Below are 13,914 nucleotides of genomic sequence, written 5' to 3'. Positions count from 1 at the left end.
CCTCTGCCTAGGATTTTGAAAACCCCATTTGTCACTTGAGTATTTGGACTGTCTTTTGGTTTCGGACTTGGCTTAGTGATTTGGCATACGCTATTGTGGTTTGGATTTTGATTTTGCTTTTGATTTTTCTTAGAATTGAGATGTCTGGATCTAGTTCTACTAGTTTCAGAGTGTGTGGTGTAGAAGAATGTAAGGTGAGGCTACCAAAAGCCTCGGTAGATCCTCACACGGTGTGTGTGAATTGTAGAGGGCATGTTTGCTTGTTGGATGATAGGTGCAAAGAATGTGAAGTGTTAACTAATGTCGAATGGAAGGCGTATGAATCTTACATTCGTAGACTTGAGCGTGACAGAATTAGGAGGTCTTCCTCCAGGAGTGCTTCTGTTAAAAGTGATAAAGTTGCTCAATCTAACATAACTGTAGAACATGTTACGCATAACCCTGTAATTTCACCTTCAGATAAGGAAGTGATCGTTACCGAAGGGAATGCCCTTTCTACCATTTTGGAGTCAATTCGGAACCTTGAATCGAAAATGCGAGTGCTACAATCTAATGTGCAAAAGTGTAGTGATAATGTTGGTGCCCCTATAATGCCTCCAGGTTGAGACCTCTGTCGGACTCCCAGAACACAGGGAATGGACATGTCGAAGGCCGAAGGAGGGTTACGGGAATTAAACACCGGTCTGGCGTCCCTTCGGCAGATCCTGAAGACGCATCCCAGGCTGCCAAAGATCGTGCGCAAGCTCGAATCTTGAAGGAATGCTTCTCTTCCTCCGAGACGTCCTCACCTCACCGTGGGTGGGAATCTCGGAAGGCCTCTCCAATTGAGAGTGGTAAGGAAGACGTAAGACGTCACACTGGCGCCCATCATCTTTCTCGCCCTCTTAGGAAAGGTCTTACGGAAGAGGACGCAGCCTCTCCAATTGAGAGTGGTAAGGAAGACGTAAGACGTCGCACTGGTGGCCATTGTCTTTCTCGCCCTCTTAGGAAAGGTCTTACAGAAGAGGACGCGTCATCGGGAGATTGAGAGCGTCCTCCGCCTCGATTTACGCTTCGGTCTTCCCCGGAAGACTTCGAAGACAGTATCCCACACAAGAGATTCAGGGCGCTTTCTGAGAGTCCTGATTCGAGTCCGGAGAGAAGGAAGAAGGCGTCCCCTCGCCCATCTTCTTCTCAAAGGATCATTCCATCATATGGTTCTTCACCATCAAAAAAGACCCTAGTAGCGATTCGTCAGCAGTTGGATGCGTTTTTCACCAAGAAAAAAGAAAGATCGCGTAGTCGTAAAAAAGATCAATGGCTACCCATCAAGAAATCTAGACGTTCTCCGTCGGCTCCTCTTCGTTCTTCGTCCTCTTCTGATTCATCGCCTTCTAGACCTCATCGACTCAATCAGGAACGCGCAAGCAGTCCTGCTGATAGAGTCTCTAGAAGTATTGGCGAAAGAGAAAAAGACATTAGGTGCCGCACAGGCGGCCGTCGTCTTTTCCAAGAGTCGAAGAACGTTCAGAAGGATCGCTCGGAAATAGAATTGGAAGGAATTGATCTTGGCTTATAGGATGAGAGTATTCGACAGAAGAAACGTCTTACTCATCAGGACGCTCGTAAGGACACTTCTCGGGACGCTCGTTGTCGTAAACGTCGGCTGGATAGACTTGAAACTCACGATATTAGTTAAGAAGAAAGATATGAGGACGCATATGAGGACGCTTTTGAGGACGCGAGGCTTCTTACAACTCAAGACCGTTTTAAAGGAGCTTTTACACAACGTCCATTACATCAGGACGCAAATGAGGACACTTTTGAGGACGCGAGGCGTAGTGCTAATAAGGACGCTCGTTGTCCTTCATATCAGGACGCTTACCAGGACGCAAATGAGGACGCTTTTGAGGATGCTAGGCGTCCGATGCATAGTCACCGTGGGAAGAAGAGAACAGGTCGCTAGTCAGAAGGATAAGCGCCCTATGCTTCAAGGTAGTAGAAACTACAATATGGGTGCTCGCCAAGAGAAATCGTATGACGTTAGTTTGAAAAATTCGGAGAGAAAGTCAAGGTTAGGAGAACATAGCCGGCTCTCCTCTTCAAAATTTATTTCAAGTGGAGGAGGAGGATCCTACAATCTCATCCTCTGTGGATTATAAGACTTTAACTCGTCTTTTAAAAGATTTGTTTCACGAGAAGTTTCGAGCTCCAGTTCCTCTCTCTCCACCTTCGCAGCTAACCTCTTCGAAGGCAAGGAAGACTCCAAATTTTGTTAAAATGGCCACTTCACTCTCAACTAAAAGGGCTTTTAAAAGAATCCACGATTGGATGGAATCCAAAAAGACGAAGGGCAAGACTTCTTTTGCACTTCCCCCCACAAAGCTTAGTGGAAGATCAGGGAAGTGGTATGAGACAGAAGAAGAAGCAGGTTTAAGAATCCCTTCTTCTGCACAAGGTGATTTTGCCAACTTAGTGGAGGCTCCTAGATCTTACCTGGCATCAGCAAAAGTTTCTTGGACAATGTCAGAGATAGATCACCATCTCAAAGGCCTTTACAAAACTCTAGAAGTTTTTAACTTTCTAGATTGGTGTTTGGGCGTCTTGGATGTGCAGTCTAGAAGCCCAGATTCTATTTCATTAGAAGACTTAGCGAGTATTTTGTCATGTATGGACAGGGCAGTAAGGGATGGCTCCGACGAACTGGCATCACATTTTGCGTCGGGAGTCCTGAAGAAATGCGCACTTTTCTGTAGCTTCACAGCTAAGTCAGTGCCGCCTGCACAAAAAGCAGAACTGTTGTTCGCTCCCTTTTCTGCTCATCTTTTTCCTCAATCGATGGTAAAGGATTTGTCAGTAAATCTCCAAGAAAGAGCGACGCAGGACTTATTGTCTCAGTCTTCGAAACGTCCTACTGATCAGACATCTTCAAGAACCACGCAAGCTTCTAGGAAGAATTATAAGCCCTTTCGTGGAAGAGCCTCCTCGAGAGCTTCTGCTCGAGGGAGGAGTTTCCCTAGGGGCAGAGCCCCCTCAAAAACCAGGGGAAAGAAATGACTTTTCGGCCCTCCAGGCACCAGTCGGGGCGAGACTCGCTCTTTTCGCAGAAGCATGGAGGATAAGAGGGGCGAACTCTTGGTCACTCGAAGTGATCGAGAAAGGTTACAAGATCCCGTTTCTATCAAAACCTCCATTAAGCATAGAGCCAATAGAACCTTTCGCCCTCTTATCAGGATTCGAAGCAACAGATCTTATTAGACCTTTTGGATCAAATGTTGGAAAAGAGAGCAGTAGAAAGAGTTGTATCACGGAACTCACCAGGCTTCTACAACAGGCTTTTCCTTGTTCCGAAGCACTCGGGAGGATGGAGACCTGTCCTAGACGTAAGCGGACTGAATCTTTTTGTAAGGAAAATAAAATTCAAGATGGAAACTGCGCAGTCTGTTTTAGCATCCCTGAGACCAGGAGATTGGATGGTGTCCTTGGATCTCCAAGACGCCTATTTCCATGTTCCGATCCACCCTCGGTCCAGGAAGTTCCTCAGATTCGTTCTGAAAGGACAGGTCTTCCAATTCAGAGCTCTCTGTTTCAGGCTGAGTACAGCGCCTATGATATTCACGCTTCTGATGCGAAATGTAGCAAGATGGCTCCATCTCTCGAAGATAAGAGTCACACTCTACTTAGACGATTGGCTGATCCGGTCCACGTCAAAGGAAAAGTGCCTGGAGGACCTACACACGACATTACAGCTGACGAAGGACCTAGGCTTTCTGGTCAACTTCGAGAAGTCCCATCTGATTCCCACACAGTCCATCGTGTATCTGGGGATTCAGATGGATTCAGTGGCTTTTCAAGCATTTCCATCCATAGAACGTCAGCTAAAATGCTTAGAGAAAGTATCGGTCTTCTTAGAGAAGGAAATATGCTCGGCGAGGGAATGGATGAGTCTGCTGGGGACCATTTCCTCGCTGGAGAAATTTGTTTCTCTGGGAAGGCTGCACCTCAGACAGTTTCAGTTTTTCCTAGCAGACAACTGGAAGAACAAGAAAGACCTAGACGAGATTTTGAGAATCCCTCAATCGATCAAAGAGCATTTGAAGTGGTGGTCCGATCCCGTCAAGCTATCAGAAGGGATGTCCCTCAAAGTTCTGAGCCCAGACCTAGTGTTGTTCTCAGACGCGTCCATGACGGGCTGGGGAGCAACACTAGGGGAGGAGGAGGTGTCAGGCCTCTGGAGAGGGGAACAGAGGTCCTGGCACATAAACCTCAAGGAGCTAGAAGCGATTCGATTGGCACTTCAATGCTTCGAGTCAAGGATTGTGGGACAAATTGTACAAGTCAACTCGGACAACACCACGGCGCTCGCGTATATCAAAAAACAGGGAGGAACTCTATCTCGGTCCCTGTTCAGGATAACGAGGGAAATCTTACTTTGGGCGAAAATAAGAAATATAACGATTCTAACGAGATTCGTTTCAGGACAGCAGAACGTTCGTGCAGATCTCCTCAGCCGTCAACATCAAATGCTTCCAAACGAATGGACTCTCCATCCAGAGATTTGCAAAGAGTTATGGAAACTTTGGGGACGTCCACTGGTAGACCTCTTCGCGACAGCGAAAACGAAGAGGCTTCCTATTTACTGCTCTCCAGTTCTGGACCCAGGAGCAATAGCGATAGACGCCATGCTTTGGAATTGGAAAGGGATGGATCTCTACGCCTTTCCTCCATTCAAACTCCTGGGAGAGGTAATAAGGAAGTCTGCGGCGTCGGAAGGAGCAAGAATGACGTTGATCGCCCCCTTTTGGCCTGCAAGCAACTGGTTCACAGAGGCCATGTCATTTCTGGTAGATTTCCCAAGGACACTTCCAGAAAAAGTCGATCTACTCAGACAGCCCCACTTCGAGAAGTATCACGGAAACCTCTCCGCTCTGAGTCTGACTGCATTCAGACTATCCAAAAGTTGGCCAGAGCGAGAGGTTTTTCAAGATCGGTGGCAAGAGCTATTGCCAACGCTAGAAGAACATCTTCTCAAGCTGTCTACCAATCGAAGTGGGCTGTCTTCAGAAGTTGGTGTAGAAGGGAAAATATTTCCTCCTCCACGACCTCTGTGAGCCAGATTGCTGATTTCCTCCTACATCTTAGAAATATAGACAAACTTTCAGTGTCAACGATTAAAGGCTACAAAATTATGCTGTCAACGGTCTTCCAACACAGAGGCTTGGATTTATCAAATGATAAGGATCTTCACGATCTATTGAGGTCCTTTGAAACCTCAAAAGCTCCATGAGACAAGATTCCCTCATGGAACTTGGATATTGTCTTAAAGTTTTTAATGTCAGCCCCATTTGAGCCTATGCATGCTGCCTCTTTGAAAGATGTAACTAGAAAAGCTATTTTCCCAACCGCTCTGGCAACAGCTAAGAGGGTTAGCGAAATCCAAGCTATGAGTAAACATGTGGGTTTCAGAGAACACAACGCGGTGTGTTCGCTGAGCCCCTCGTTCTTAGCTAAGAACGAGAACCCATCCAACCCCTGGCCTAAAAGCTTTGATATCAGGGGGTTATCAGAGTTCATCGGACGAGAGCCGGAGAGAGTTTTGTGCCCTGTCAGAGCTCTCAAATTTTATCTGGAAAAGACCAAACAATGTAGAGGCCCGTCAGACAACCTGTGGTGTTCGGTCAAGAGGCCGGAATTACCAATATCTAAGAACGCACTGGCGTTCTTCTTGAGAAGCACCATCAGGGAAGCTCATTCGTCCTGCACAGATGGTGATCTTAAACTGCTAAAAGTTAATGCTCACGAAGTTAGAGCGGTAGCTACTTCGGTGGCTTTTCAGAAAAATATGGCACTCAGTGATATCTTGGGTGCCACATTTTGGCGAAGCAACTCTGTGTTCGCTTCACACTACCTCAGAGATGTGAAGGCGACATATGAGAATTGCTACTCGCTTGGACCATACATTTCCGCGGATACAGTATTGGGGACGAGAAGCAATACGAACCCCATCCTTTAGAAAATGGATGTGTGTGATTTTAATTATGGGTTTGTTTTTTATGGTTGTAGGGTTGGCCGCTTGAGGCGGTCTTCCCTTTAATTAGCCTGAAAGTTATGGGACTAACTTTAGTTGGGCTAGGTTAGGTGGTATTTGTTATGCTTCATTGTCTTCAGTATGGTCAATATGGTCTAGTCACATTGTGGTCACGCTCCCGTTGACAGATCATCTAGAACTATCCAGCTATACAGGTCACTACCTTGCTGGAAATTCTAGTTAAGCAGAAGCAGGCTTGAGTGACAGTAATCACGAAGTCAGCTATGCTAACAGGTAAGGAACCAAGATGTCAATCTTTCTATTCTGTCCCTTCCCACCTCCAATGGTGGGATTCAGCTATATATATATCTGGCAGGTAAGTGTCATGAACAAAATGATATTGTCATGATACAATAAAGTTTGTTCATACTTACCTGACAGATATATATAATCAAGTACCCACCCACCTCCCCTCAGGGGACAGTGGTAGAGAAAATCTGAATAGAAAATGGGAATGGTTCCTGGTATCTGCCTCCCAGCGGCGGGAATGGGTACTAACCACCTAGCCGACCACTGCGTTTGCCGGGAGTTTCGAAATTCTGTCGGTCGTCAGAGAATACAGCTATATATATATCTGTCAGGTAAGTATGAACAAACTTTATTGTATCATGACAATATCATTTTTCCTAACTATACAAACCTGAGGTCCTTTTACAATAGGAAGGTTACTAGCGGCAGCTGGATAGGTCGTAAGCTTTCGAACAAGGGGTTCGGTAGTTAACTGCTTGTCCGACAGTGCGCGCGCCGCGCAACTGGGAGGTGAAGAATCACTTTTGCTTTAGGCCCAAGCAAAAACTGCAGAGTGAGGGGTGGCATGAGGTGGGACTATGTGTAAAAGGACCTCAGGTTTGTATAGTTAGGAAAAATGATATTGTTATAATACAATAAAGTTTCATACATACTTACCTGGCAGATATATACATAGCTAAGACTCCGTCGTCCCCGACAGAAATTCAAATTTCGCGGCACACGCTGCAGGTAGGTCAGGTGATCTACCGTCCTGCCCTGGGTGGCAGGATTAGGAACCATTCCCGTTTTCTATTCAGATTTTTTCTCTTCCACCTGTCTCCTGCGGGGAGGCTGGGTGGGCCATTAATCGTATATATCTGCCAGGTAAGTATGTATGAAACTTTATTGTATTATAACAATATCATTTTCATACAATCAACTTACCTGTCAGATATATACATAGCTGATTGACACCCTTTGGTGGAGGGTAAGAGACAGCTAACATGGAATAGACAGGTAAACAACATATGTTGTAGGTATAAATAAACCTTGGTTCCTATCTGATAGGTGGTAGACTTCGTGGCTGTTGCCCGGTAGTCTGCATCACCTCAAGACTTTAGCGAGATATGTGATCTATGGCTAAGAGTTCTTGTGGGTCTGCCGATGGGGTATGAACCGCTTACTCGGCAGAGCCTGAAAGGACTTTGTCAATGGGTACTGGACCACTTCTATGACAATACGTACACCTTATGAAGGAGCGCAACACCGATCCCGATCACCTGATCCTAACACGAGGGTTCGCGCTCAAATTGAAAAGAGTTATCCCCACACTCCTTTCAAAAACCCCAATAATTTCACTAAGTTAAAAAATGTTATTTTAATTTTAAAATAAGTTTTTAAATATACTTACCTGGTAGTTACATATATATAGCTTAATCCCGCTGATTCGTCGCGCGCACGGCAGAAATTCAAAATTCGCGGCTATCGCCGATAGACGGTCAGGTGATCATACCTGTGCTCCCTCTATGTAGGTATCTGGAACCATTCCCATTTATCCTCAGAAATTCCATGCCTCTGTTCTCAGAGGGGAGGAGGGAGGGACCTTTTATATATGTAACTACCAGGTAAGTATATTTAAAAACTTATTTTAAAATGAAAATAACATTTTTAAATATCTAACTTCCCTGGTAGTTACATATATATAGCTGATTGGCACCTTTGGTGGTGGGTCAGAGAACCACAGCACCGTTGGGAATTCATAAAATTATTGATCACAACAAATTAGCTGTACCAATAATCTGGTTCATACCTGATAAAGAAGCTGGCTTCGAAGTTTTTTCTGCCTCATCAGCCTGCATTCCTTGAGAGACCCAGCGATCCACCCAGGGGGCTGTAGAAAGTCTCTGTGGGGCTGTCAGACGGTCCTCGACCTTAACCTGACTAGACCACCACCCTTGCTATCCTGGCAAAGCCATGGACAATGAGCTGACCACCTGACCAACTAACACACTAAAACACACTCCATAAAACGTAACTTAGACTTTCACCCCAGACTGTGGAAGGTTGCAACAACCTTCACAGACAGCCTGTGAGGTCAAGTTCAATAAAATGCAAGGGTATAAATAAGGTTATAGGTTAGAGGCAGTTGTACCTTCTCCAACTACGGCGCCGGAGGCAACGTACGGCCCTAGGGAACAACAATCCTCATATTGGGTCTGTACGTCTTTAAGGTAGCAATCTGCGAAGACTGACTTGCTTCGCCAGACTGTCACTTCCAAGATCGATTCCATCGACTTGTGTCTATACGGCCTCGAAGTCGCCACAGTATTGGGAAGCTTTTCTCATCAAAATTCTGGTGAGCTTCCCTTATTAAATCCTTGACAAAGACCGCCAGCGCGTTCTTTGGCACAGGTAGTGAAGGCTTCTTTACCAAGGACTAGAGGTTGTCTGTCTGTCCTCTTAAGTTTTGGTTCTCTGTAGATAATACTTTAGGGCTCTAACTGGACAAAGGCTTTTCTCCTTTCCTGTCCTACTAACTGAGATAACTCTGGTATGGTAAAGGATCTAGGCCATGGGTGAGAAGGATTCTCATTCTTGGCGAGCAAAAACCTAGTTGCAGCAAGCAGACGCATTCTCCCCATTGAAGCCACATTCTTGCAACTCTCCTATCCTCTTGGCCGTTATGTCAACGCCAACCAGCGGAATAGGGTCTTCTTGGTGAGATCCTTCCATGAAGCCTTGTCGAGGGGTTCGAACCTGCTCGAGGTTAGAAAAGTCAGAACAACATCCAAATTCCAAGAGGGGGTTGGGTTATCCTTGCTCTTAACTGTCTCAAAGGACCTTATGAGGTCCGAGAGATCCTTGTCTCCCGACATGTCAAAATCTCTGTTGACGGAAGACGGAGGCTAGCATGCACTGCGTTATCCCTTGATAGTTGATACTGCTAGTTTCTCTTGGGTTTTCTTAAGTGTCAACAGAAAATCTGCTAGTTGAGTTAGAGGTACTGAAAGAGGAAATGTTGTTAATTCTGCACCATTTCCTTGAACACGTCCCACTTTGACTGGTACACCTTGATTGTGGACGTCCTCCTCGCTCTCGCGATTGCTCTTACAGCTTCCCTCGAAAAGCCCTTCGCTCTGCCAGTTTTTCAATAGTCGAAAGGCAGTTAGATTGAGAGAGAGGCGATTTTGATGTGTCTCTCTATATGTGGCTGTCTGAGTAGATTGTTCCGACACGGTAACGATCTTTGGGGGTGTCTACTAGCCACTCCATCACATCTTGTGATCCAGGTCTCATGGGCCAAAACGGAGCTATCAGGGTCATGCGGACGTTGTTCGATTCCCTGAACTTCTTCATGACTCAGTCTAGGATCTTAAATGGGGGGGAGGCGTACGTGTCTTCCATTCCAATCCATGAGGAAGGCGTTTCTACTGCCACTGCTTCCTGGTCTGGGACTGGAGAGCAGTAAACAGGTAACCTCTTTGTTCTCTGCATCGCAAAGAGGTCTATAGACGGTTCTCCCCACGATTGCACAGTCTGCTGCATACCTCGTGATGCAGGGTCTACTCCGTCGTGAGAACCTGTCTTTCTCTGCTGAGGAGATCCACCCTGACGTTCTTCTCTCCTTCTATAAAGCGAGTTAGAAGAGTAATGTTCCTCTCTTCGCCCACAATAAGAGATCCTTTGCTGCCTCGTAAAAGGAGTCCGAACGAGTGCCTCCCTGCTTCTTTATGTAGGCCAACGCCGTGGTGTTGTCTGCGTTGACCTGAACTACTTTGATCTTGCCATAGACTAGAGATCCCGTCATTCCCTAGTGTTGCACCCCACCCCACGTCCGATGCGTCTGAATGCAACACTAGGTCCGGGGTTTCTTCTGTTGAAGTTTGAAACCTTCTTGTAGCTTGTTGGTGTCGTGCCACCAACTCAACTGATTGTTCTGGAACAACCTATTGAGTCCACAACGTAAACCGTAAACTGAATCGGGCGCTCTGACAACTGCCTACTGACAGCGTTCGGTAATGAGGCAAGTTGTCCAAGCATCCGAGCAAGTCACGTGATCTCTTAAGGCATGTGCCCAATAAGCGAAAGGTCCAATTGCCCTCTAGAGACCGAGGTTTCTTAATGGCCAAGGCAATCATTCCATAAGTTAGTTGGAATTCTCAGGCTCAAAAAACGAAAACAACATTATGTTAAATTGAAGACGAAGGTGGAAAGTGAATGCAAACTACGTCTTCACAGCCGAATCGAGGAGAAGGATTCTCAAGGTTCTGAACCTGTGCTTATAAAGGACTGAAAACGCTAACAGCTATTTCATTGCTGTAAGGTGAGGGATTGTAGTTGTAATGAAAGCGGGGGGCGGTTTCCAGTAATGAAAAAACAGGGAAGTACTATTCTCATGGGCTGATTATTTGGAAGTAGAGCTGGCAGGTCGGGGAGCAGGCGATGTCTTCTGTATATATCTGTCAATTCCGGTGAACAATAAACAATTGCACCTCTCCGAATAAGAGATATTTGTTACGACAAACTCAGATGTCTGAAGAAATAATTCCGCATTATCGCAATGCGATGCAGCGTGAGACTAGTTAAGACTTATGTTACCGTCGGTAAACATAAAGATGAAAGATTCCAGAATATATATCTCGTTGCAAATTCTCGCAATATTCAAGGGGATGCTGATGTCATTCATGTATGCGAGAATCCCCGTTAATCAGAGACGTAAGTCCGATATTGTTGGACAGAGAAAAGGTTCGTTAGTCAATCCTTGTATGGGAGAGACACATAATACCGACAATGCATCTCGGAGAGCCAGCTGGAACTAGGTTGTCTTGCTGTAGTCCCCTCCCCCACTCAGTGGTTCTTGCTCACTCGCTATCCTGAGTTGCCAGGTAATCCATTCTTCGAAGGAATGCGTTCGGCTAGAATAATCGAGCGTTTTAAAAAAAAAAAGGATCTATTATGCTCGAGCAATTATATTTATAACGAAAACGGATTTCGGTAAAAACAAAAAAACTGAGGTGGTGGTGTCGTGACCATACCATAAGTATCTGAAAAATCGAAACTGGTAATCCTGGGAAGATGCAGACAGTCCCGAATTGCAGTTCCATTAGGATACTAGCCGTCTCGGTCACAAACCGTAGAATTAACTAACGGTATGTGACTAACCCCCGGACAATTCAACTGCTTAACAGAATCATGTGTCGAGGGTAATATACGTGTATTTGTAGGTTTCTGTACAACGAATTCCATCCTAAATTCTTTTCCCTTAGAGGAATGAGAATAAGGATTGGAAATCTAAACCCTTCCTTCTCTTATTCAAGAGACGTGAAGGAGAAGTTTTCCCCTAAGGAAACTTCAATAGTTGAAAACAGAAAACCCGAAGATCGAAACAGTTCAAGATCAAAACTGAATATTCGCGTTCGCTCCTTCTGTATTCCAGGGTTGGTCGTCTACTGAGAGGTATCCTTACTTCAGTAGCAGTTCTTGTTACAAACGCTAGAAATTCCAGGAATTCGAGCATTCGGTGAGGTTCCCGATTATCATGAAAACCATTATCGGGGATTTAGACATAAAGTCCTGCGTTGCCTTTTGGGCTAAGGCAGAGGACCTCTTCTTGAAGGAGGAAGATTTCTGGGGTCTACCCTTCATAAACTGTAGATCGGTACGGGCTCCGAGGTACAGCCTGCTGAAAAATATTTCGGATGTAAGTCCGCCAATACCGCAAGTAATCTTTTCCAGATCCCCGCCGCTGAAGAGTTTTCTTGCGTCTCCTCCTCTGATATCTCATCCCAAAGTATTGGCGATTTCCGAATGGTCGAACAGATTTGGGGGAATCACTGCGCATTCGTCTTGCCTTGCGTGCGTCATGCATGCGGTCTAAACCATGCCTGCGAGGGAGCATGCTGCGTTGCGTCCTGCAGTGCGTCCAGCCTGTTGCGAGGGAGGAGCGTCACGGAATCCTTGTCAATTTCCCGTTCACACGTCCGGTAAGCTGCGAGGGAGCGGTGCGTGCGTCATGCTTGCGGTCTGCTTCGTTACGGGTGTAGGTTGCTGTGAGTGTCTAAGAGCGCTGCAACCTGCAGCGAGTCTTCGTCTGCCGCTGTTAGCGTCACGCTGTGCTAACTGCGGTTTTATTTCTTGTTTTTATCGGTCGCGCTTCACCTGCTAGTCCATGCGACTTGTAGACATCAAAACCGAGACGTAATGGACTGCCTGAAGCTTTGACAAGAAAGCTGCTTGCGGTACCTCTTGCTGTTGGGAATAACTGAAGGCGGCACTGGCCCGCCCATCTACCGCTTCGGAGACACTAGTAGTGATCTTCTGTCGACAAGGTGGAGACGCTCCATGAGACACCTCCCAGTCTGGGGGAGGGGGAGAAGCATGCACCGATGTAAAGCAAACTTCTTCTTCCAAAGAGCTGTGCGTCATGCGTCTCCTCCAATTACTGCACGACGGTTGCTGTAACGCTAATGGGCGGGGGACTTGGGTCTTGAGGGGTCTTGATTTAGGGGTTGACGCCAACCGCAGTCGAGGTCTTGCGTCATCAGACGAAGACGCAAGCACCGAAAGTCTCTTCGTCCGATATTTCCTTACCTCCTGCCAAAGGGACAGCCGCCTGTGCAACATCTTGCCTCTTATATTGGCAGGAGAGCAAGTATCCGAACACTTCCTCATCTCACCTTTCCTGTGGCGAGGGATAGCGTCCTGGGATGCGTCAGCAGGATCGCTCGAGGGGACACCCGCGCTCGCTTTTTTAACATCTCTCACCTCCCTTCGCCAGGTCGACATTCCTTCTCCCAGGGGTTGGGGAGCATGGAAGAGGTCTAGGACTAGAAGCGTGACAGACACGAACGGGCGCACCCTCCACTACACTAACACTGTCACCAATTTGCGATGCCAAATTAACGCATGTCTATTCAGTCCCCTTTCCGAAGAAATGGGATTGTATTAACACGCAAGCCGAACTAGCCGCAAAAAACATTCATAGTCGGCTAACTTATCTACGACTCCTCAGGTGGGTCTGGTACTCTTAACTTAGGGCTAGGCTCAGGAATATTAGTATTAGACAGGTTAGACAAGCTTGACTATCAGAAGAACTAGCTAATAGAACACAATACGATCTAGTTCTTCTAATTGAAATCTAATTGCATCTTATAGTAAACATACTTTTCATTATTTCTCAGAGAACGTTACACACTCATCCTATCTGCTAACAAATGTACATATCTGCTTCCTGCATTTGTTAACTATTGTATGAGGATCAAGAGTTGTATGGAAGCCGAGACTCGAAACCTTAACTACAGAGTCGGCCATCTTGAATTCAGAAAACAAGAAAAATTGTAGAAGTCGGAAAAGGTGACCAACTGAAACTTGATTGGTGTGTAAAAACAAATAAGGATAATCTGATATCAGCGAAAGCCATTAAGTAACAAAAAAGTAAGCAATGGGTACTTCACCAATTGTAGTAAAAGCAAACCCAAACAAAGAAGAGCGAATTTCCAACATGCTGCTCGAATGATGGCATGGAATTTCTGAGGATAAATGGGAATGGTTCCAGATACCTACATAGAGGGAGCACAGGTATGATCACCTGACCGTCTATCGGCGATAGCCGCGAATTT

This window comes from Macrobrachium nipponense, chromosome 31, assembly GCF_015104395.2.
Source record: "Macrobrachium nipponense isolate FS-2020 chromosome 31, ASM1510439v2, whole genome shotgun sequence".
Lineage (NCBI taxonomy): Eukaryota > Metazoa > Arthropoda > Malacostraca > Decapoda > Palaemonidae > Macrobrachium > Macrobrachium nipponense.
This window is presented reverse-complemented; position numbering follows the sequence as displayed.